The sequence below is a fragment of the Heterocephalus glaber genome, unplaced genomic scaffold, assembly GCF_053883595.1.
Source record: "Heterocephalus glaber isolate CG9 unplaced genomic scaffold, H.glaber_assembly_v1.0 deba00001608, whole genome shotgun sequence".
NCBI lineage: Eukaryota > Metazoa > Chordata > Mammalia > Rodentia > Bathyergidae > Heterocephalus > Heterocephalus glaber.
Window position 1 is genome coordinate 19,424,625 of NW_028258379.1, and position 24,803 is coordinate 19,449,427.

Consider the following 24,803-nt stretch of genomic DNA (forward strand, 5'->3'; position numbering starts at 1 on the left):
AGCCAGATGGCCGCTGAATCAAGGGCAGAGGGAGAAAAGGTTGCCTTCTTTAAAAGAGATCATTATAATAATCCCTTAGCTTTTCTTCTCATCTTTCGCTTCTCCTAGGAAAAGAGTTCCAAACTCTGATCATAAAAGTGCCAAGAAGATAAGGCAAAACCTTTAGCAAAGGGCCTTTCCTTCACAATTGCATTGTTACCGGATGGATGGATATAAAAAATAGCTCAGAATATTGCACATTTCACTGATGTGGGCCTGATGCATACCTCACTCTCCTATGCTCTAAATTCCCCCCACGATATTCTGTTTTTTCGTGTCCTTTACAAAGGGATGGACACAGTAATAAAGAAGAGCAAGTCTAAGAGTCATTTAGCTAGTAATTATCATGCCTGAAAAAAATATTAAAAGTAAATTTGTCTGTCTGTGGCCCAAGACTCTTAAATGGCTTTAAGTCTGTGATTATGTTTCTATGCCTCAATTAGCATTAATTTTCTTTAAAAGCTAGCCAGAAATAATCATGCTGTTGTTGGATTATCCACTAATATCCAGAGTCTTCTATATCTGGTTTTAAAATTTTAAGAACAAGGCCCCCAAGTTATTGAAGGGTAAAGCTCCACCGACGCATTCATTTGGCTTCTCAGTTTCCCAAAAGCAGCCACCTCAGCCATTTCTGAATGTCTGTTGGCATTTCTTAGACTAAGGCAGATAAAAAGACCTTATGAAGTTGTCTTTGAGCACTTGAAAGAAGCTAGGGGTGTTAGCAGTTACTATGAATTCTTATCATCATCCAAATTCTCTAGACACTAATAGGCTTGATTTTTAAATGCTTCTTGCTTAAACTCTAGGGGATGTGGTGGGGGCAGGTGAGAGGAACCAAAATAGCCTGAGATCTTAAAAGCTGTTCATTTGCGCATAGAAAAAATCAATCTCTCTCTCCATGCATATTATCATTGGCCCTAAAATTGCTGCTGAAGGGTTTGTTGTGTTTCCATTAGGAATTTTAAAGATTTCTAAATTGATGTTAACCATTTGCCCTGAGCCAATAGAGGATCCATAAGTTTGCTGCCAGCAACAAGAAGGCTTTCGAATGTTCATTATAAAACCAAAAATGTGAGAAAACCCGTGACCCTTGTGGTGCACCTTATCTCTTTGTATCTTAGTTCCAAATTATGGGTTGCTCCCTATATGTTTTCAATACAGAATAAACCTTTCTTTAATGGCCTTACTTTCTCATGAAAACTATTATTATCATTGGTGACTGTTGTTTAGTAACAGTGTATATTATTATTATTATTATAGGATGGGGTAAAGTACAGCAATTTTAAGTATGGGCCTTGCAGTCAGCTGACACATTGAAAATTTTGTTTTATCAGTTCTGAGTCTAAGACAATTGGTTTAAGACCTTGAAATGGCCTATGCACTGGAATATTTGATGTTTACTATAACACTTTAAGAACATACCAGGTTCTTGCTAACAAAATTCTCATTTATTACTCTATTTTGTTTGTTCCATAGGCAAGTGTTTATTCTTTTTGATTGATGATCCAGTTTCAAAACTTACCCAAAATTTTTTCACCTTCCTCTGGTTCCTAGTCTGGAAAATGGGGAAATTGTAATACTCCTCATAGTTGAAGTGAACATTAAGTGAGATGAATAAAGTAAAATTCTCAACATAATGTTGGGTGATTAAACTGATTCTCAATAAATGGTAGCTGTGAGAATTATAAATATTTAGGCAGTATTTTAAATTATGACATGTGCTTATATAGATTACCTCATTTTAACTATTAAATAGCCTGAAAGTTGGGTAGAGTGGGTCTTCTTGTTATCCATTTCAAATCAAAACAGAGAACCGTGAAGATGTTAGGCCTTTCCTAAGGGCATGTAATACATGAGGGACAGATCTAGGGGTAGATTTTGTTCTCAAATGGAGACAATTTCCACTATTGTTCTCACCTCAAATTGGAAGATTTTTTTAAAAAATGCATGATTGGAAATGAACATCTTTCTTTTCATGACATCTTTGATTTCTTTCTTTCATTCAAGAAGTGTCACATTTCAAAGGTTGGTTCCACACAAACATAGTTGTTGTGAGATGTGGAATAAAAAAATTCTTCGTTAAGAAACAAATTTCATTTAGCACAAATAGTCCAAGCTGTCCTCTTTAAATGCCAATGTGCTCCCATGAGACAAATGAGAATACTAAGTATTTGAGGGAGATATTACCTTACTTGGTTGCTTGGTTGAAAAGGGTAGGATGTACTAAATCAAGGGCACCATTTCACTTTTATGTTCTACTCCTCTAGACTTCATATGAGTGACTCACGTTTTGGACCTTGGATACCTGATTTTCTTTGCCTGTTTTCCTGTATGATAGAAAGTCTCTATCTAACTGAACTTCAAGTATCATTAGAACAATCTGGGAAAGTTTAATGGATTTATTTTAAATTACAAGATTATTATGACCTGTGTATCTGGGCAGTAAAGAGCAAAGCAGCCAACCTGGATAGACTGGACACAATTTCTGGAAAAATGATATATCCTCTTTTCTCAAGTCATTTTGTTTTATTGAAAACAGTGAACCATTAAAAGTCATAGAGAGAAGTTCATTTTTGCCACTCATTTATTGCTAATGTTCAAATAAAAAAATACAAAATAGCATCTACAAAAGAGTCACTTAAGTTAGCTCATTCCGAGGGCATACTCTCAGAAAATGTGTCCTGCTTAACAGGTCTGAATGGGAAAACTTTGCATCAGGATGAATGGGCCAACTCTCATATCTTCTCACTGGCATTTATAGGATTTTATGTGCCTCTACTGAAGCAACCTGCTGTGAAATATTTAGAAACCAGCTGGGCACAAGGCATGTAGCACTGGCTCTTTGTGAATCAGTGAGAAACCAAAATGGAAATGGTTCTATAGCAATTGGAATCTTATATCACTTAATTCTGGGAAATAGAGCTCAAAAGTAGCTTTTTTCTTTGAACCTGAAAATAGAGAAGCTAAGGAACAGAAGAGGGAAATAAAAGAAGAATCAGCTCAGAGCTATCATCCAAGCACTGACAAATGTACCTTATAAAGCCTCTGACTGCCATCTCTCTACAGTGCAGTTGTGAGTGTAGGGAGGGCAGGTGAAAGGTGTGTTGAACATGAAGAATTAATTTTAGTCACAGTTCTAGAACCCTTGGGAGCTTGAGCTGCCCGGGATTGTTCAAGATCGTTTCTCTGCTGTGTGTGGGTGGCCATTTATGCTGTCAGGGCTATTAGAACCCTGAGCAATAAGAGCTTTACAGACCACAGCTAGGCTTCCTGGGTCATGAAGACTGAGAAGCAGCTGAACGTGTACTGAGAAGAACAGGGTCTCAAGTGGCTTCTCCTGGATTTTGCATATCAACAGTTGAAATACACTCAACTGAATTTTTCTTCATCAATGTGTTAGCTTTCTACTACTATAATGAAATACCTTAGGCAGTTAACTAATAAATAGAAAAGGTTTATTTTCCTGCACAATTTTGGAAATTCCAGGCAACTCATTTATACTTCAGAAAACTGACTTATAAAGAGAAAATATTTATTTTGGCTCATGGTTCTGGAAGTTCAAGAATCACAATGATTGGCCCTATTTGTTTTGAGTCTCTGGTGAGGGCAGCGCATCATGACCGAGGTATGAGGTGGAGAATACTACTTACCTCACTAGCTAGGAATCAGAGAAAAAGAAAGAGAGATGAGGGTCCCTAAGCTCCTGTGGGGGTCACCCCCAATGACTTAAAGACCTCCCATAATGTCCCACCTTCTAAAACCACAGCACCTCCCAGTAGTACCACCCTGGGACCCAAGTCTTTAACACATGAACCATTGGGGAGCACTCATCTAAACCATGGCAGGCTCTGAGAGGCTAAATCACCTGTTCAGCCCCACCTGGCCTAATGGACAGAACTAAGATTCCTGTCCTGGTATTCATGCTGTACTCCCTCAAACTTCTTGCCCATTTTCCTATTTCTGAAGTGTTACATTCTTGATAATAGCACTATCTTTTCCATACAAATTATTCTCAAACAGAAATCCAGACCTGTTCAACTTAGTAGGATTTTTCATCCTTAGCACTATTGATACTTAGGGCTGAAAAAATCTTTGCTGAGTATGGTGGGGGGAAGGAGTGTTGTCCTGCGCTTTGTAGGGTGTTTATCTGTGACCTTCACCCACTGTGTGACAGCATGTTTCCATAAAGGTCAAATGTCCTCTGGTGGGGGCATAATCACCCTTAATGGAGAACCACTCAATTTTAAAAAGTCCCCCAAATACTTTGTTTCAAATTCTCATCATCTTTTCATCATCCTTTCATGTTTAGGCAATAGGCTTGGAAATAAGAAAGATTGTTTTTATCTACATCTCATCATAGATTAGTGAGACATTGAAGGGTTAAGAGTAAGTCTGTCTTTTTGACACGATGCTGACAATTTCTTAGGACTTAGATTTTCATTAATTCCTAGCCAGGAGGTTTTCTTTACTTTTCCTGAAAAGACTTGAGGCCTTGCCAGGTTTTTTTTTTTTTTTTTGTACCGGGGATCGAACTCAGGTCCTTGCACTTGCGAGGCAGGCAGCAGAACCACTGAGCTAAATCCTCAGTCCAATTGCCAGATTCGAGGCACACATTAAGCCCCATCCACCTGCTCATTCATCCATTCAGCACCGGTGTTTCTTTCAGTTCAACAGGGAGCAAAACATATATAGTGAAGTCCTGCAAAGGGAATAAGAAGTATAAATATAATTAAGAGGGAAAGCCACATGTAAACATGGTTTGAAGGCTGCGGAAATGTAATGGCAACTAGAGGAAGGCTCACTTAATGAATGGGATTGGACATTCCTAGGTGCATTTTAAAGCCAATTTGTGAGTAAGTTCTTCAAACATTCAGGCACAAAATGTATCAATTAATGAGCCTATTTAATAAAGTCTCATTATTTGCACTGCAAAATAGTCATGCTCTCCAGATTGTGAGAAAAGAGAGAAAGAAGAAGAGAGAGAGATGGCAAGGAAGACAAAGAAAAAGAAAGAAAGAGGGACGGAAACAAGAGAGAGAGAGAGAGAGAGAGAGAGAGAGAGAGAGAGAGAGAGAGGGAATTTAAGCAGTGGGCCTCAATCCTCAATGAGGATCCCCTGGAAACTTTAATAAACTGTCAATCCTCAGGTCCCAGCCTCCCATCATCTAATTTAAGGAGTTTGGAGTATGGTCTATGCATCACCAGCATCTGCATGTCCTGAGAAGTGTTAAAAATGCATACTCTCAGGTTCACTGGTAACTACCAAATCAGAATCTACATTTTAACAAGATCCCAAGGTGTTACCTGTGCACAATAAAATTTGGAAAGCACAGCCTAGGCATTGGCATTTTTTTTGTATTAAATTCTTTTATTGGTACATTGTAGGTATACAACACAATTACGTTTCTCATTGGGAATTGTACCTTTACATAATGCATCTTGGTTCTTATTTTTTCCCCATTCCTAGCCCTCCCTTCACCCCCTCCACCCTTCCCTATTTACAAAGACTTCATTTCCATTTTTTCCATTTCTCATCATTTTTCCTTTCCCTTCTTTCCTTTCACCTGCCCCTCTCGCTACCCCTACCCCTTTGGACCTTTTCTTCCTCTTTTACATTATCGATTATTCATTCTAATCATTGGTACATTTTAGGTATACAATATAATGCCATTCATCATTGGAAATTTGCACCTTTACATATTCTCTCTTGGTTGTTATTTTTCACCCTTGCCCAGCCCTCCCTTCAACCCCTCCAGTCCTCCCTATTTACAAAGATTTTGTTCCTATTTTTCCATTTTCTCATATTAATCCCATTCCCTTCTATCCTTTCCCCTAGCCCTCCCACTTCCTTCCCCTTTGCCCCTTTTCTTCCTATTTCACATTACCTATTATACATTTAGTCCTTATTTAAACTTTCAGTTTCTCACACCAGAGAAACTATTCAGTATTTATACATGTGTGTTCTATTTATTTCGCTTAAGAGTATGGCCTCAATGTGCATCCACTTAGCTATAAATGTCTGTAATTTCTCATTTTTTATGGCTGAGTAGTACTCCATTTTATAAAAAAACCACATTTTCTTTATCCAGTCTCCAGTTGATGGGCATTTGAGCTGTTTCCAAGTTTTAGCTATCACCAACTGTGCTGCTATAAACATGGGTGCAGATATATCACTGTGGTATGATTCTTTTAATTCTTTGGGGAAGATCCCCAGCAGTGTTATAGCGGGGTCAAATGGGACTTCCAGTCCTAGTTCTTTGAGGTATCTCCATACTGATTTCCACAGTGCTTGCACCAGTCTACACTCCCACCAGCAGTGGAGGAGGGTTCCTCTTTCCCCACAGCCCCGCCAGCATTGGTTATTGGTTGATTTCATGATAGCAGCCATTCTTTCTGGAGTGAAGTGGAATCTCAGTGTTGTTTTCATTTCCATCTCTCAAATGACCAGTGATGTTGAGCATTTTTTCATGTATTTATTTGCTCTTTTTATTTCTTTGTTGGAGAAATGTCTGTTCATTTCAGATGCCCATTTTTGGATTGGGTCTTTAAATTTGGGAGGTCTGATCTTTTTAAGTTCTTTATAGATTCGAGATAGTAGACCTTTGTCTGAGGAAGAGCAGGTGAAGATTTTTTCCCACATTGTGGGTTGTCTCTTCACACTGCTGGTGGTTTCTCTTGCTGTGCAGAAGCTTTTTAATAAGAAGAGATCCCATTTGTTGATTGTTTGTGCTAGTTCACGGACAACTGAGGTTTTGTTCATAAAATCTTTTCCTACACCGATGTCTTCAAGGGTTCTACCTAACCTCTGTTCCAACTGGTTCAGAGTTTCTATTTTAATATTTAGATCTTTAATCCATTTTGATTTTAGTTTAGTGCATGGTGAGAGATATAGGTCTAGTTTTAATCTTTGGCAAGTTGAAGCCCAATTTTTCCAGCACCATTTCTTAAAGAGGCTATCTTTCCTCCAGTGAGGGTGTTTGGCTTCTTTGTCGAAGATGAGATGGCTGAGTGTGTCTGGGGTTGTTTCTGCATCTTCTAATCTGTTCCACTGGTCCTCAAGTCTGTTTCTTTGCCAGTACCATGCTGTTTTTATCACAGTAGCTTTGTAGTATAGTGGCAGGTTGGGGATTGTGATACCCCCTGCCCTGTCTCTGTTACCTAGAATTGCTTTTGCTATTCTGGGTCTCTTCTTGTTCCAAATGAATTTTTGGATTGTTTTCTCGAGGTCTATGAAGTATGCTGCTGGGATCTCAATTGGAATTGCATTAAATCTGTATAGCAGTTTTGGAAGTATGGCCATTTTCACTATATTAATCCTTCCTACCCAGGAGCAGGGGATGTCTGTCCATTTTCTGATATCATCTTCAATCTCTCTTTTCAGAGTGCTGTAGTTTTCAGAGAAGAGGTCTTTGATTTCTTTCATTAGGTTGATTCCTAGGTATTTCAGTTTTTTGGATGCTATTGTGAAAGGAATTATTTACCCTATTTCTCTCTCAGTGAGTCTGTCATTGGTGTAGAGGAAAGCTATTGATTTTTGTGTGTTAACCTTGTAACCAGCTGCTTGACTGAATTTGTTTATTAAGTCTAGAAGACTTTTGGTGGAGTTCTTGGGGTCTTCTATATACAATATCATGTCATCTGCAAATAATGACAATTTGACTTCTTCATTTCCTATCTTTATTCCTTTTATTTCTTTCTCTTGTCTAATTGCTGTGGCTAATGTTTCCAGAACTATATTGAACAAGAGTGGTGATAGTGGACATCCTTGTCTTGTGACTGATTTGAGTGTGAAGGATTTCAGTTTTTGACCCTTTAGTATGATATTGGCTGTTGGTTTTTCATAGATGGCTTCTATCAGTTTGAGGTAGAGACTATCTATTCCAATTTTTGTAGGGTTTTTATCATAAATGCATGTTGGATTTTGTCAAATGCTTTTTCTGCATCTATGGAGATAATCCTATGGTTTTTGTCCTTGGCTCTATTGATATAGTGTTTTACATTGATTGATTTTCATATATTGAACCATCCCTGCATCCCTGCGATGAATCCCACTTGATCAGGGTGTATGAACTTCTTGATCTTCTGATTTCTGTTTGCCATTATCTTATTAAGGATTTTTGCATCTATGTTCATTAGTGAGATTGGCCTATAGTTCTCTTTTTCAGTTGGGTCTTCCTCTGCTTTGGGGATCAAGGTGATGCTTGCTTCCAGGAATGAATTTGGGAGTATTGCTTCCCTTTCAATTTCACTGAAGAGTTGAAACAGTAGTGGCAGCAGTTCCTCTCTAAATGTCTTGTAGAATTCAGCAGTGAAGCCATCAGGGCCCGGGCTTTTCTTAGTTGATAAGTTTTTAATTACATTTTCAGTATCATTGGTTGATATTGGGTTGTTCAGAATTTTTAGGTCTTCTTCTTTCAACTTTGGTAATTCATATGTATCTAGGAATCTGTCCATTTCTTCTGTGTTGTCCATCTTATTGGCATATAGGTTCTGGAAGTAGGTATTGATGATCCTCTGGATTTCTGCTGGGTCTGTTGTAATTTCACCCTTTTCATTCCTAATTGCATGGATTTGGGCCTTTTCTTTCCTTTTTCTGACAAGGTTGGCTAAGGGTTTGTCAATTTTGTTGATTTTTTCGAAGAACCAACTCTTGGCTTCATTGATTTTTTGTATCATTCTCTTAGTCTCCATTTCATTGATTTCGCCTCTGATCTTTATAAAATCCTCCCTTGTATGAGCTTTGGGGTTATCCTGCTCTTCTTTTTCTAGAAACTTGAGATTCAGCATCAGGTTGTTTAATTGGGATCGTTCTGTTTTCCTAATATGTGTATTCACTGCTATGAATTTCCCTCATAAGACAGCTTTCATTGTGTCCCGTAGATTCTGATATGTTGTATTGTCATTGTCATTTAATTGAAGGAACTGTCTCATTTCTTCTTTAATTTCCTCTGGGACCCATTGGTTATTCAGAAGTGTGTTGTTCAATTTCCACATGTTTATGAAACTTTTTGAGTTTCTTTTGCTATGAATCTCCAATTTCATCGCACTATGGTCTGATAATGTACAGGGGATAACTTCAATTCCTTTGCACTTACTTAAACATGTTCTATGTGTGAGTATGTGGTCTATTTTGGAGAATGACCCATGTGCAGCTGAGAAGAACGTGTATTCTGATTTTTTGGGTGGAAGACTCTGTTAACATCTGTTAAGTTCATTTGTTCAAGAGTTCGATTGAGTTCTAGTATTTCATTACTTATTTTTAGTCTAGTTGATCTATCTATTTGTGACAGTGCGGTATTGAGGTCCCCCACTACAATTGTATTAGTGCATATATGACTTTTCATGTCCATTAGTATTTGTTTTATATAGTTGGGTGCACTAGTGTTTGGGGCATAGATATTTATGATTGTCATCTCTTCCTCTTGGATTCTTCCCTTTACAAGGATGTAATGTCCTTCTTCGTCTCTCTTAATCAGTGTTGGTTTGAAATCTACTTGATCTGCCAAGAGGATAGCTACTCCTGCTTTTTTTCAGGTTCCTGTCTCATGGAGTGTTGTTTTTCACCCTTTAACTTTCAGTCTATGAGTTTCCTTTTGAATTAAATGTGTTTCTTGTATGCAGTATAATGTTGGATTTTGCTTCTTGACCCATTCTGCCAGTCTATTTCTTTTGATTGGTGAATTGAGACCATTAACGTTGATGGTTATACCTGAAACGTATTGACTTGTCATTGCCATGACTTTTTCTTTTTGTTGGGTTCTCTCTCTTTACATTTAATTTCTTGTCATGCCAGATGGGTACATTCTGCTTTGCTTCCTGGGGTTGTGATCCTCAATGTCTGTTCCAGGATATTGTGTAAAATTCTTTGGAGTGCTGGTTTGGTATTCATGAAGTTCCTAAGGTGCTCTTTGTCATGAAAGTATCTTATTTCTCCATCCATTTTGAAAGATAGTTTTGCAGGGTATATCAATCTGGTTTGGAAGGTGTTTTCTTTTAGGGCTTGGAATATGTCACTCCAAGCTCTTCTTGCCTTGATGGTTTATGTTGAGAAGTCTGCTGTGATTCTGATGGGTTTTCCTTTGTATGTGATTTGTTTGTTTTCTCTGATTGCTTGGAGAACTTTGTTCTTCTGTTGAGTTTCTGGAATCTTAACAATTATATGCCTATGTGTAGATTTTTTTTGATCAAGGCTATTTGGAGTCCTATATGCCCACTTATCTGTATGTCAAGCTCTTTTCCCCTGCTTGGGAAGTTTTCTGTCATTATTTCTGTGAAGAGATTTTTTTATGTCATTTGCACTCTCTCCTGTTTTTTCATTGAGCCCAATCAGTCTTATGTTATTCTTTTCTGCATCATCTAGCAGCTGCTGGATTGATTTCTCATGTTCCCTTATAATTTTGAAGCAATTTTTCTTTTCCTGGTCACTAATTGCAATCCTATCTTCTATATCTGAAATTCTGTCCTCACATTGGCTCATTCTGCTGTGTAGACTTTCAATGGAGTTTTTCATGTCCTGGAAATCTATTTGCATCTGTTTTATAGATTCCCTTTGTTTCTTATGTTGTGATTCCATCATGTTCCTGAGCTCCTCTCTAGATTTATTAATCATGTCTTGCACTAGGGGCACAATTTCCCCTGTTATCTGAGAAATTATTTCTGATTTCATTTTTTCCTGATCCCCTTTTGTTGCCAGTTCAGTGGGTCCAGGTGGTTGAGTATCACAGTGTTCCATCTCCTTTCCCTTTGGGGTTGCTGTAGGTGATCTGGAAGTCTGGTTTTGAGACTTATTTACGTGTTTTCTCATTTCGACTGGGGCAGGGGGCTGTTAGCGCCTGCACGGATTACCTCCTCTGAACTGGGTGAGATGGGACAGGGGCTGCGAACAGCGGTAGGGATGGTGACTCAAAAGCCCTTTCCTGTGGGCTGGGAGCAGCTGGAGGGATGGTAGCCAGGAAACCCCTTCCTCTGGACCAGGAGCAGTGGGATGGTGGCTCAGAAGCCCCTTCCTCTGGGCCAGGAGCAACGGGACAGAAGGTGGCCCAAAAGCCCTTTCCTCTGGGCTGGGAGCAGCAAGAGGGTTGGTGACCAGGAAGCCCCTTCCTCTAGATCAGGAGCAGTGGGACGATGGCTCAGAAGCCCCTACCTCTGGGCCAGGAACAGTGGGACTCAGTACCTTGGTCTGGTGGTCTGGTGTCCTCTGTGTCTTTGTATTGTGGAATCAGGTGGCTGCCTGTCTGCAGCAGGGTGATTCGGTGTCTTCTGCGTGACTCAGGACCTCGGTAAGGCATGCACAGACCTGCCTGTCTGCAGCGGGCTGATTTGGCGTGTGTTCCATGTGACTGGGGACCTCGGTAGGGTGTGCGCAGACCTGCCTGTCTGCAGCAAGGTGATTCAGCCGGCACTGGCATTTTTATAAAGCTCTCGTAGTGATCTATATTCAAATAGGTTTGAGAATCACTGATACATAGAAGTTAAGAATATCTTCGTTTCCCCCTGTTTTGGATGGGCTACTCGTACTGTTAAGTATGGTAACCACAAGCCACATGTAGCTATTACAATATTTGCAATCTGACTGATATTACTAATGGTCTAAAATTTTTGTTTTATCATACAATTATTAAGCATTGTGCACTAAAGCCTTTAAATACACTTTCATATTCAATCATTACCCAACACTATGGATGCTTTTATTGCATAATACAGAGCTAGAATACAGCGTCTCTTATTTCCTTTTGCCTATGTTCTGTCCTATAAGTCTTTGTTTTTATCATTTGTAAAATAACAAGCACTTGCCTTCATATACCTCCTAAGTTTATCTGATGAGTTTCATTATTACACAACCACAATGACGAAAACCATCCTATTTATGGAGTTGTTGAAGAGGCAGCAGAGGAAGATGATTGATTATAAGAGCTCTGAGGTCTTGTGACCAAGAGGTGCTGGCTCCATCACTTAAAACTTGGCCACTACCTTGAGCAGATTCCTATTGTTGAGAAATTTCTCTACGTTTCAGTCTCCAGGGCTGTAAGTTGCATTTTCTCCCATTCAAAACTAGTGAAGACTCAGATTGACATTTAATAGAGGAGGCTTCAAAAAAGTAAAATAAAGTACTGGCTAGAGATATGCCCTAAATAAGTCACAGTTTACCCTTCCTTAAGCTATATTTGTGTGCTCTGACAACATGGCTTTGGAGTGAATCTTTCAACAGGCTTGATCCTAAGGTACATGTGATTTTATCTGTCAAATGGGGATTAGGATAACTGGTCTACCTTTGGAGGTAGAAAGTTCTTCCAGTATAGTAGGGCACTGCATGCAAAACAATTGTATCTGCAGCTATTCTATCAGGATTATTTATCACCTGGAGACATTTGGAGCCCTGAGAAGACTTTCTGCACTGAAGTTTGCTCAGTCAAAGGGAAATATAGGAGAAAATGAGAATCCTTCTCACTCTACTCCATAACAATAGAGATGGTACCAAAGTGAAGAATGGGCACAGAGTGAACCCTCTGTCCCAGAAATGTAGAAAGGGGCAGATTGATGCCTCCCACCATCTCCCAGTCAACCATTCAGTGGTGATGGCTGCCATTTGCTGAGGATGACCTACATGTTTTCCATTTCATGGACAGCATCTTACTTAGCCTTGAAACTACCCTCATGGTCAATGATAGTTTTACTCCTATTAGATAAATTAGGAATAATCTAAGGACATTTAGATTTAGTGTGATTTTAGGGATGCTGGTGTACAACCTAACTTGACACCCCCTACATTTTAATCACACACAGATCCTGCTTTAGATTATCTTTGGTACCTTGAGACAGTTGGATAAACCAGAAATTCTGGCTTTCAGTCAAGTCCTAGCGATTTTGAGTATTTCTCTAAAGGTAAATCCTAGAATCCTCTCAAGTTAAATGTTCAATTCCTGCCAAGTCTAGATGTCAGCACTTCCCTGGGTTCCCATAGACATCTCCCTTTATCCATCTCATTCGTGAAGCCTTTTGGGGATATAGCGGCCTCTTTCCTTTCATGATCCCATTACACCATTAAACACCATATCTAAACAGACAGGAAGAGCTTTATTAAATAAAAGCCTGCTTAATGTTTAATGGTCTTACCTGGGAGATGGAAGTGGTGAGAGAGTGCTTAGTCATTTTTTTCTTTTTTCTTTTATCAGACAAACTTCCTTTCTCCTCTTTGAATTCCCAGCCACAAGATAAGTTAAATAGAATTACTGGTATCAAACCTAGAGCCTTTCTCTCCTGATAAATGTCCCTTACAAGCTGATAAGAATTTCAAGGCAAACTGGAATCCTGACTAATTTAAAAATTAAACACACTCAGAGGACAAAACACTAGATAGAAATATACTGTGTGTATATATATATATGAATGTTATATAGGCATGTAATATTCATATTTATATATAAATAAAATTATCTTGCAGGAGAGAACACTTGGAAGAGAGGGGCAAGTTCTCATGCCACAGGGGCACCTGCCCTAAGGTATTAAGCTAATACACAACTCCAGCTTATTTATAAAGGAATAAAATAGCACACACAAAAGATCTTATAATTATAATGGAGATTTATATCAGATAATATTGGTAGCAATTATAGTAGCTAATGACATTATTTATCCACACTTCATTTGTGAAAAGGGCAATGCTTTTGAACCTCAGGATTATTGAGCAAAAATATGACTTCTTGGGGACTCTATCAGATACACCCATTATTTTGGACACTGGCTTATGTTTTCTTCATTTATAGCAGACTACCTTATAATTTTGAAGGAAAGATGGATTTTTACAAATTAAAAATCCATATATTTATTTTGCTACACATTAAATATTATAAATATTATAGTCTAGAGACACAGTGAAATGAGTGATGAGAAATCTAAGAGTGACTTCTAGGCACAATTTAACTGGAAATATAAGGGAAAGGGCTTCTTAATTTTCATCTATAATGCATGCATTTTATTAAAACATATCCTTGGAATAATACTTTCAATATTAGAAATGCAGTATAGTCACATTTTGTATGATTTTAAAATTATACTCATTTGAAATAGTTGACATAAAAATATTAATAACATCTCACTCCATGTGAGGCATCTGTAATAACACAGATTCTTCTGATTTAGAACAATCACCAAATATTGCACAATTCTAAATCTTTCTAAGTCAATTACTGTACAAGTATTATTTGCCCTATTGTCACATGAAAGTCTAGCTTAAGTAATAAATAAAACTCTAGCTGTCAGAATTTGTCCTTAATTATGAAAATATGGAACTATTATCCCTGCTATCAAATATGATTACCCTGTATGTTTTTTCCTCTGTCCCAGAGTTGTCTGGCCAGTATAATTTTATTCATAAGAGGTTTTCAAGTTGTTTTCTCCTCCCTTTAAGCTTTGCACAAGGTCCCAGGGTCTTTCTAGTTAAAGTCTAAAAAGAACATTGAGCTTCTTAGAGAAAGATGGAACATAAATATCCAACAATAATAATAATATATATTCACATTCAGTTTGTCATTTATAATACTATAAAGCAGAGGGGTAATGAACGGCACTCTATACTATAAATCACTCAATCAATTTTAATCATATTGCAGTTCATCTCCAAGAGATAAAGACCTTCCATTCCTCTAAAATCCCTGTCAATATCCTAGCAGGCTGAAGAGAAGGGAAAGGAGGTCAGAAGAGGAATGAGTCAAGGACAAAGAGGCACTTTTAATCTTCAGTTCATAGAGTTAATGTGGACTTGACTGGATTCCCGTGATATTTACAGTTTGCTGTATGAGATGCATTTCTTATTCACACAGTACTTTCATAGCCTTCCAGTAAGTCCCTGATGCTCTGAGTTAGCCTAGGTGATGCAGTTTGCCAAATGCAATGGTAGATACACAGTACTACATAAGAAGATTTAGGGACTGGGATTAGGGACATAGGTAGAAATGACAATATAACAGAAGTCAAGTGCTAAAAGTTATATCAAACAATAGAAATGAGTTAGTAATCAGCTGTAACAATTATATTGCACTTAACAGCAGTAGAAACACTCCAAATATCTTCTTGTTTTCCTGTCATTATGTGTATAAAAGATGTTGCTGGTCCCCTATTCTTATCTATAGGTAGATCCAGGTAAAGCCATCTCATTCATTCATTATGCATTCATTCCTTCACCATTCAACAAATATTTATTCAGTATCTAATTTGTACAAACATCTCTGCCAGGTGATGGTATATGGTGAGAAATAAGACACAGCTTTTGTTCTCAACTGTCTTCTAGTGTAATGGAAGAGAAATACAAGTAAACAAACAAAGTAATTTTAATACATAGATTTTTACTGAGCAGTTAAGTACCAAGCACTGTACTGAGTTTTTTTTTTATCAGTCTCCACAGTAAGCCTAAGAGGTAGATACTAATTTTATGGTCCTTTTACAAATAGGAATATGAAGCCTTATAAGCTTACAGAATTAGCTGTGAGCTAGTCCATGAAGATCATGAAGGGCCCCTGGATGCCTTAGAAGGCAAACTCAGTGGCCTGGCACACTGCCCTGTCCTGTACCTCCAAAATCAATGTAGTAAAAGAAGGTGTTGTTTTTGGGGTGTGACAGATTCAACAAGTCTCACCAGAGTGTCTGATGGAGCCTAGTGACCAGATAAAGATGGAATTTAGACTGTGACCTTGGGTTCTCCAAAATGATGCTAATAAATTTTGTTCCCCTATGTCGACGTATATAAGTGTAAACTGTAACTTGACAATCCACACCTTTTGCACCGAAGGAACTAATTAATGGGAAGCTGTTTTTCCCTTTTCTTTTTGTTTTTAATATTTCACAGTTCTATTGATGCACAATACATATGCCCCAACCCCCTGCACATATGTAATGTAAGCTGTTCAGTGAGTTTGGACATATGCATACAGCCGTGATACCATCACTGTATTTAATGTAACAAACATATCCATCATACATGATTTCACTTTGTATAATCATTCCAGTTGTTCTAGGAGAGAAACACTGATACTTCTTTTTTACAGATAAAGAAAGAGGCTCAGGGAGGTTGGATTCATTTGCCCCAGTCACTGCTCTAGCAAGTGTCAATTCTAGGATTCCACTGAGATTTCTTTGTTCCCAAAGCCCAGTTCTTTCTGCTCCAGTTTTTGAACTGGTTTCCAGGAGCATTCCAGTAAGCACTGGATACAGAGCTCAGATCTATTTGGTTGACAGATGTCAATTCACATGAAGATTTACTATTGTTTCCTACATTCCCTTGCATGCAGAACACTGTGTAATCCTGTTATTAAACATTTACTAGAAATGTGTTTCTGCCCACGATTGCCAGTCTCAATGTTTAATTAAACTAGACTTGTTTTCATTCTAGTCACATCATAGAAATATGATTTTCTTAGAATTCAATGGTGAAATCTTCATTACTGTGTGCAAGGGTCTGAAAACTGTATTCCAGAGACAGAGTTGAGATATCACAATCTATCTTTGAATAACATATTTTAGGAGAATACTATTTAAAAAGGGAGGTAACACTACTACAGTATTTTTTATTGAATCTCATAGCATCTGGAAGGGGATCTTATTCCTATTTTGGAAATAAAGAAAATAAATCTCAGACATATTAAGTAGCATACTCCAATGTCATAGAGCTGGTAGGTGACGGGAACACCTGGATTTTAATGTAGGCCAGGAGACCCTGGCACTCTTAATGAGATGGAAGGTCTGCAAATTCTTCTTTAAAAAGCCAAATAGTAAATTCTTCAGGCTTCAAAAACCTACATTTAAATATTAAATTATATTTATATATTACATTCATTTACATTTTATAAATGTTAATATACATACTAGAGAGTTGGCTTTGCAAGGTCTCCGCTGCAGTTACTCAGTCCTGCTGTTGTAGAACAAAAACAATCCTAGGCAACATATCAATGAATGGGCATGCTGGAGTCTCATAAAATTTGATTTATAAGAGCAGCTCTGACACGCCAGTTTTGCCTCTTAGTTTCAGTTGAGGGACCCCCGATTGAAATCATGGGTATTCTGAGGCTTGTAGCTCTGTCCTCGCTGAACCATCAGCCTTATTTTTATCTCTGTTTAGAAAAAAAGACAGCAAGATAATCTCTAAATGGATGAGCTCAGTCCCCAGAGACACCAAGAATAGTACTACTATGTGGAATGATACAGATGCACTGGTGAGGTTAATTCAGGACAAAGAAAAGGAAGGGTACATTCAGTGAGGCAGTTAGTGTATTCACCTATACTTAAAAACAGCAAAGATCAAATAAACCAGAAAAAAATCAACCATATACCACTTTCTGAACAACACCGAAGATACAGATTCACTTCTGTAATCATGTATGTCATACTCTACCTAGCTTAGAGGAAGATTTGAAGATGACAGGCAGAAAGTATTATTTAATTGTTATTTCTGCGTAATAACTGCAACCTATGGTGATCCAAATATATCTTTCTCCCCCTCTCCTAAGAGAAGTTGTGTACTTTTCTTTTGAATTTTTCAGTTTTTATTAGCTTCCAGCTTAGCTGCCCTGACCTACTCTCCACAGCGTTTTTGCAAAAAGGAAACACCTAGCATTTATGTTTTATCCTACTCACTCCCTGACACGTCTGTCTTCTCAGTCCTGGAGAGCATCTCCTTCACTTTCCCCAGCATTGATTGTCTCTGTCCTGCGGATGAATGCTGCCTGTTTGAGCTTCTGCTCCTTTCCGGCCATTGATCTGCTGTCACGAGGTGGATGTCCTTAGATGTGACTCAGCCTACTTCCTCCCATTGTATTTGAGAGATCTTAAAATCTAGATCCCTATTATTAAAGGAACAAGAATCAGGTTATGACTTTTTATAGATGTGTGCATGCATACAAGCATGCATATGTTTAAAATAAACTTCTAAAAGTCATCCTATAGATATCTTCCCATTTCCCCCATCCCTGGAAACCACCATTTTCCTCTCTGATCTATGTATTTACTTTTGTGTTTTGTTTTGTTTTTAGATTCTACATGTAATGTTTTTCTTTCTACTTAAGTTGCAATTACAAAGGATGAATGTCTAGAAACATCACCTACAAAATAAAGACGATAGTTACAGACTTGTATTTTGAAAATGGCACTGGGAATTGAACCCAGGGCCCACTCAGACACACCCTACTCCACTGTTTGAAATAGCATCTTGCAAATTTACCAAGTTGCCCAGGCCAGTCTCAGACTCAAGACTCTCTTGCTTCAGCCTCCCAGATTTGGGGGATGACAGCTCACGAGTCACCACGTCTAGCAACTTATAACTTACCAAACAAGCAGATTTTAGGTAATCTTACTACAAAAAGATAGATTATATGAGATGATAAATGTGGTACTTTCCTTGACTATAGAAATGACCTTACCATTTATACATTTATCAAGATAAACATCAAAACATCATGTTGTGCATTTTAAATATGTACAACTGAAGTTTAAAACAAAATATTCAAGCTAAGGCACATTAGGTTTTATTTAGAAAATAATATTCTTGTTACATTTTGCTGATCTTAATGTTAACTACAACATAATTAACAGTTAAAAATTAAAGGTCTTTTTTAAAGTGAAATAAATCAGATACACAAGTTTAAATATCACATGGTTTCTTTTATGTCAGAAACTAAAATCTAAATAAATTAAAGAGCAAAATAGAAGATAGTAATAGGAGGCAGGAAGATATATCTCTTGCAAATGGGAGGTGGAACAAGATTGGGAGAGGGAGTGGGGGAGGGACATAAAATAATTAAGATGTGTCATGCACATGTACCAACTACCCACAATGAGTGTAATCATTATGTACTGCAAACAGGTACTAACAAAAATAAAAATTAAAAATAAATTAAAGGTCTAACTCCAAGAATAGAAAACACACCAACATTTGACTTCCTATAGTTCAAGCAAAGTGGTCATAATTTTGCTTTAATATTTATAAAAAGCATCAAATATAGTAGGTGTTTAATAATGTTAAATTGTACAACTTATACTGAGATTACTGGATATTTATGACTTCATTGTCTGCATATATACAGTAATAATATACACTAAGGTAAAGAAAATCCTTTAAAAGCACTTACAGCACATTTATAGCAATAGTAAAATATCAAATGTTTTGCTATTAGTAACTTTTAAGATTTCACTGGGAAATTTTTCTTTTTTGAAATACTTAAATCTTATATTATTAAAATGTTTTTACACTGATGAGATGATTCTTGGTTGATCTAAAAGGGAGGATTTCCCATGATAACCAGATGAAATAATAAAAGGAGAAAAAAGATGACTTAGGCATTCGTGAAAATTGGGAAAATTACACATCTGATGTAAATATAAATGTACAACAAAATAAATCTCAAATCTTAGACACCAGAATTTAGAAGTACTTACTCTTTCATTTTTTAACCCCTATAAAATTATTGTAAGGTGCTGTTTCAAACAAAATAGCACTTTATATCAGTGAAAGAAAAAAAAAAATACAACCGAAATGATTTTAGACATTCGTAATGAATGGCTGGATTTTTTTCTTGAATTCTCTGAATGGTAAAGCTGACACTGGACCTCCAGAATAGGGAAATATGAAGATGATCCACAGAAAAGTATAATATATATTGTTCTCAGGGACCAATTGAGCTCTCCTAGAGGAGGTAAACCAGGTGAAATCTAATAGTCTTGCTTCGTTTTGTGATTTTCTTCCACTATGACCTCAGAGAATTTTGAGCTCTGAGTAGGTCCATAAAGGGAATTTTGAAATGCTCTTAATGGAGCTGTTCTTGAAATAATTCAATTGAACTGAGCAAGGTGTTCTGCTGACATATTAACTGAGAGTCCTGACAAACTCGGATCCCAGAATCTTCTGAACAATTCTCAGTTCTATTTCCCTTCTCAGTAGTTGTACACTGTTCATCTGAATTGCTTGTCCCAAGCACATCATCCTAATGATCTGATTGGAAAAATGTAGTGATTACAGATGTTTCTGCTTACCACTGCAGGCCAAAACATTATTGAAAATTGCAGGCAGCAAATCTACCTTGTTCTTGGGCTACATAATTATGTACCTGTATCTTTCTGTCAGGATATAGTTTCTTTAATTTTTCTGATCAAATATAGCAATCAACATAATTATATTACATTTCTCTCTCTTCTGGATTTGATTCTTTGATTTATGCCATTCTCTACCCCTACTCTTCCAACCCCTCTATCCCCACTGACTCCTGCAGCTACTCAGAACAAGCAAACTGTTGACTAAAGGAACCTGGAGTTTGGACAATAACTATGTGATTTCAAACCTCACTGCTATTCGGAAGCATAGTACCAGCTGAACTCCCAATAGATACATCCAGCCCACTTCGGGGATAAAAGCATCCCACTATCTACTTTCCATTTTTACAAAATTACTCAAATTCTCTTCTAAAAGTATGTCTTAATCATCATCTCTTTATATCCCTGTGTTAGAAACTGCATAATAGGATTTGAATCTATTCAAATGGACCAAGTTTAAATCTAACAGGTTAGGTAAGGGAAGAAATCTACATTTTTTTTTTTACTTCTCATTACCTACAGTCTCCCTTTTAAATTGCTTTTTAAGTTTAGACCACATCCTTGGGTTTTGCTTAGATGGGAAATTTCAATCCTTATCCAAAAGTCTCAACCCTTAGGAGTATTCCAATGAAATTTAAATAAGCCACCATCCCTGGTATCAGAAATTAAAACAAAAACCAAGAAAACACAGCTTGCTCCCCTCTCACCTGCCTCATCTTATACTAATTATACCCTAAATTTACTAATTTTGTAAGTGCTTTTTTGACAAGACAGCAAAAGTACATCAATAGATACTGAGTGAACTTGAGTAGGCAAATCGAGTCACTCAAAAGCCTTCTTTTAATGTCTTGGATCATTACTGCAAAGATAAAAGCAGCCTTATGAAAGAGTAAAACTCAAAGGAACTTGGTAATTAGAATGGTGAAAATATTAGGCCATCTAGTGCACGTCCCTGGTTGGTTTAAAAATTTCTTCGTGATAATAGACTAGTCTGATTTTATTAGTCTAATTTGAAATGTTACAGATGATAGAAGGAGGCTTTCTTCCACCAAAGAATAGATCTCTTTGATTTCTTTGGCTAGGAAAAAAAATTCCACCCCATTTTATTAGTGATGTCAGTTGAAATTATTCTGAATCATTTTTTTAAATGATGACTGTTTATTTCGTACACATATCTAGGAGCTGATGCTTATTACAATTTGCAAGTTCCACGGAGAACATACAGAAGTTTTCTTGGGTTTCAGATGTTTATAAAATTTGTCTTTCTATGCAGTATACACAAACACACACACACACACACACACACACACACACTGGGTAAATATAAAAGCATTTCATTTGCTCCAACACATGGCAAGTGTTCAATAAACTTTAAATTTAAAGTACCCATAATTGTTAAAAATATGTCTCAAATTTCCAAGATTTAATCCCATGCATTTAATATCTTACATTAAATGGTTAAGAGAAAAAAGACATTGGTATTTTATTTGTATTTCTCAAATGTGTAGGTTTCTAGAGTTTACAAGAACCTTAGTAATCATCTAAACTCATAACCTTCAAAGTTTTATAACTTCTAATAATTTATTGGATGCAAGACACCTGTCTCTTGAGGTGGTAGTAGTTGTCAACTTCATGAATATTCTTGAGCACTTAAGATACATTAATATTGTGTCATTGTGTTGGAGATTTTGGAAGTCGGATGTTAGAAAGATTTACTAAAAATTCCACTTGTAAGATTATTATAAGCTCATAGGGAAAAAAAGCATGTTCACAAAGACTGATATTCCATGTAGAGTAGTAAACTCTGGGTATCAGGTCAGTATTTTAAATGTGTAGATAGTTTTATATTCATTGCTGGCTACTTTCTTGAAAGTTGTTTTTAAAAAAGCACTAATTTCAAATAATGTTTTTGTGACCATTGCACTTATAATGTGAACTAATACTGGCGCCAACATAAACTATGAGGTGCTTCTAATGGTTGACAAGTATGTGTCACTTGAGTTGACAATCAGAAACTTGAGCAATGTTCGATGTGTGGACTCTTTCTTTAACTCCTCAGTGTCTAGATCTTGATCAGTTTTGATGCTTTTGTTAGGGCCCAGCTGCCATTCATATGCTAAACTAAGACCATGTTAATACTAGGGAAATTACTTATAAACGTGTTTAAAAGGGCTGCTTTTTGCTACTTGAGAAACTAAAAGTAGCATTGCCTCCTTTTTAAAAGCCAAGGTTGCAAGGTGGGAATGTTTTTGCATAGTTTTGGTATTCACTGTAATGTTTTGCTTTATTTTTATTGTTCTTCATTAGTAGGGGGTGTGGTACAGAATACCTTTTTATTCTAACTGTAGAAAAGGCTATTCCTGGCCAGTGATTATTCATATCCTACCAGAGCATACATTTTTTTTTTTTTTTTCGGTACCAGGGATCGAACTCAGGTCCTTGCGCTTGCGCAGCAGGCGGCGAAACCACCGAGCTAAATCCCCAGCCCAAGAGCATACATTTTTTTTTTTTTGGTACCGGGGCTCGAACTCGGGTCCTTGCACTTGCGAGGCAGGCGACGGAACCACTGGGCTAAATCCCCAGCCCTAGCATACATTTTTTGATTTGGCTTTGTATTGGAAAATTAAGTTTAAAGATGGGAGTAAAAGCTATGCTTTCTCGGAAAAAAAAGAGAAGGTGACCCTTCAAGCCATGGAACTATTTGTGGAATGAGAAATTCATTGGTGCCAGAAAGTCACAGTGCCAGAAAGCCAGAGCAGCAAATCCGGAGTTCATCCTGCTCTTATTCTGTAGCTTCTAGCACCCTGCTGCACCCCCCCCCCCGTCATTGTTCAATAGTGATGGAAAGAGGCTTCTTGTCCCCTTGTTAGCTGCCTCCCACCACTCTTCCTTTCCTCCTCTAGACAGGAGGATCAGAAGCGTCAGTCAATACTTCTCCATTTCCCTGCCTTTTCCCAACACCCTCAGCCTGAGTCTTCCCTTCTCTTCTCAGGAGGTGAATTATTGCATCCTTCCCTTGGACTTGGTAATTCTCTCCTTAGAAAGAGGAACAGAGCTAAGGTTCGGAAGCAGGGGCCCAAGTCTTCCTGTCTCCAGCCCAAAACCCCTATGCCTTTTGCTACGCAAGCTCCTGTGACTCCAGAGATGGGATCTGAGATGCTCCCTCCCTCTCTTGGGCCTCCAGGCCATCCCTCTTGGTCTTCTGACTTCCTTTAAGTTGTTGTAGAAGCAGCCACTCCAAAATATTGTTTTTCATTGGCTCACATTTCTGTCCCTCATGTGGGTGTTTTTGATCTAGGCCGACTTGGATGGAGCTACATGATCTTGACGGCTTCATTCCCTACTCAGGGCCTCAACTGAAATGGTGAGGTTTGCTGAGCACACTTAGATGGCTGGGTTTCTCTTTTTGGGAAAGAGGAGCCTGGACTGGCCTTCTTTGCATGGTACCCTAGAGGGGAAATAGCAATACACAGGTGTTCCTTGTGCCTCCGCCTGCATCGCCTGCACTGCCGTGCCATGTTCCAGAGAAAGTCCCACAGCCAACCTAGGATGAAGAGGTGGACAAAATAAAGCCCATTGCAAGGGGCTGTGGGCATTGGAATGAGACTGTAGCTTATTTTCAATACAACACAATAGAAAAGAAGAAAAGCTCCAGTTGCAGTAACTATCATTTTTTAAACTTTATCCTATCAACTCTAAATTCAGGTCTCTAACATTATGAAATTAGTCACTGTTACTCAGAAATTGTCCCTCCTTTTCTTCAAGACGTGGTATTTTAAAATGAATCTTGGCTCTTCCTGCCATGTCACAGCATTTTCTTCTTTTGTGTTTTCCATTTTTTCTTAGACTATCTGCTCATTTTGCCTTAAATTGAATTAATTGCTTTAAAAATTTTTAAATGTCCACTGTATTTTTATCCTTGTTTATATTCTCTCTCCATACTTTCAAATACTTTATTTGGATTTATTTGAAGTATTTACAATAAATCAGCATTATTAATAAAATTCATTATAATTGTAGAAGGCATAGTCTCCCTTTCTTTGCTTTTCTTATTCTTTCTTCTCTTTTCTCTTCTTGTTTTCTTCTTTGATTTTAAAAAACAATTAATCTTTCTAAAAAGAGCCTCTATACTGATTCATGCTTTCTCAGGACAGCTTTCTGAGCTCAATAAATTGCTGTTTAGCATTATCCTTTGTTTGTAGCCAGATTTGAGGCCAGGCTGCATTTCTCACAAACAAATCAATTAGAATTAATTTGCCAAGTAGAGTTAATGAGGCATTGTATGAATTCAAGATATACCACAACTACTGCATTCCCTCAGGTCACTTCTTCACTGGGAAAATTTTGATTCTTGAACCACACTGCAATAGTGTATACCTGACCTTTGAATCTTACACTGAAGGATGAATACTTCCCAACTGGTTTATTTTTGAAAAGCCTTAGAAATGCCATGAAACCAAACAAATAAGTATATAGATGATTCTTTAATTAATGCCTCAGAGGAGAAAATGCTGTCTTTATCTGCACCCCACGATGCTTGTTAGGCTAGAAATCCTGTTTCAATGATGTGTGAAGCAGAAGTTTGAGCAATACCAAATTAGGGAAATCATATTTCTTAGATGATCTTTAAGATCTCCTCAATTTTAAAACTGTTTACTTCTTCTTTTAAAATGGCTTTTACTCCCAGAAAT

The 24,803-nt window shown here is 37.5% G+C and overlaps 1 protein-coding gene across 1 annotated transcript in view; it reads left to right on the forward strand.

Annotated features, from left to right (window-relative positions):
- Positions 1-24,803, forward strand: part of Nrxn3 (neurexin 3) — a 1,580,164-nt gene that overhangs the window by 1,395,088 nt on the left and 160,273 nt on the right.